This window comes from Octodon degus, unplaced genomic scaffold (genome assembly GCF_000260255.1).
Source record: "Octodon degus isolate 3935 unplaced genomic scaffold, OctDeg1.0 scaffold00168, whole genome shotgun sequence".
In the NCBI taxonomy this organism is placed as follows: domain Eukaryota; kingdom Metazoa; phylum Chordata; class Mammalia; order Rodentia; family Octodontidae; genus Octodon; species Octodon degus.
Genome location: NW_004524744.1, coordinates 4,557,964 through 4,559,725, shown reverse-complemented (window position 1 = coordinate 4,559,725; position 1,762 = coordinate 4,557,964).

Below are 1,762 nucleotides of genomic sequence, written 5' to 3'. Positions count from 1 at the left end.
TGATGACAGTCCAGGAATTTTGACACATTAGAGGTGCACAGATAAAGAAATGAGGACCCAGAGCACAGAACAGAAATTACAGGGAAGAGAGAATTCAGATGATACAATCAGGTCTTCTATTCCAAGGTTGGTGAAGGATGCTGGGATGTGCTAGCTGCTATGATTCAAGGGTTAAAGTCTTACAGTACCTTTGTATTACTCTTTGTTTAACACTTCTTACAGCATTTATGTCTTAGTACATAATACTTTGTCTTATGGCTATACATGGGGAGGGTTATAGCAAGAAGTGCTACAAAAGAATTTGGCAAATGAAGGGCTGGCCTGATAGCCCAGTGACTAAAGCATCTGATTAAGCAGAGCACAGTAGCTGGGGATCAATCCCTGGCGTGCCCTGCCAGCCTCGCCCAGGGGGCTAGCTGAGAGGGCAATTGAGAGTGGGCATGGTGGTGCATGCCTGTAAACACAGCACTTGGGAGGCTGAAAATAGAAGAATCATTACGAGTCTGATCTACATAGTGAGACCTGCAGTCCCTAAGTACAGAAAAAAAAAAGAATTTGACAAATGCGTCTTTAGATGCACAAATTCATAATCATAGTTCTGTTATGTTTTTAAATTTCTATTTTTTATTTTTTAAGAAAGTATGAATTAAACTTAAAACAAAAGTACAAGTGATATTTCATTTTATTTAAGAGATTAATATGAATTGCACAGTATTTATTGTAATGTATAGTGTTGTCTTCCAACCAGTTAATCATATTACCAGATACAGGCATGCAAAATTGGAAGAAGAAAGAAATGTACAAGCAATTAAGAGAAAAAGTGCAAACAATTGAAGAAAGGAAATGAAATAAATTAATCATTGACTGCTCCTTTTCATTGGAGCAGAAATGCATAGTTAAGTTGTCTAAACCATCCTGGTTACATACCTAGATAAATCTTTTTCCCACTCCCTCTCCTGTCTTTATCCTCAACTCAGTAACTCTTTTCTATTGAGTAAGTTCATTCCCTTTTATCACTATCTATTGTACTCTTCAGATTCCATTTTTCTCTTTCAGGTTCACACACTAAGGAGACAATATGATGTTCACAGAGGAGAGTCTGATTTATTTCACTTAAGAGTGTGTTCTCTAGTGCATCGAATTACAATAAAAGTCAACTTTATCCTGTTTTATAGCTGAATAATACTAAATTGTGTACAAATTCCACATCTTCTTTATCCATTCTTCAGTTGATGGGCATCTGGGTTGTTTTCTGGATCTAGCTGTGACAAATTGCGCTATTATAAACATTGGTACACATATATAATTTTGGTATGAGGTTTTCAGTTCTTTGGGAAAAATACCCAGGAGGAGAATAGCTGGCTTGAATAAAATCTCCAATCCTAGATTTTTAAGGAATCTGCATACTATTTTCCATAGTGGTTGTACCAGTCTGCACTCCCACCAGCAGTGCAGAAGGGTTCCTTTTTTTCCACAGCTTCTCCATGATTTGTTATTGGCTGATTTCTTGATGTTAGCCAATCTTTCTGGCATAAGATGGTATCTCAGCATTGTTTTAATTGATGTCTCTTGAATGACCAATGATGTTGAACATTTTTTCATTTATTCACTTGACATTTTTATTTCTTCCTTTGAGAAATATGTATGCATCATAGTTGCTCATTTTTGTATTGAGTCTTTGAATTTGGGCGATCCGAATTTTATAAATTCTTTATATGTTCCAGATAGAAGGCCATTGTCAGAGGGACAGTTGGCTATAATT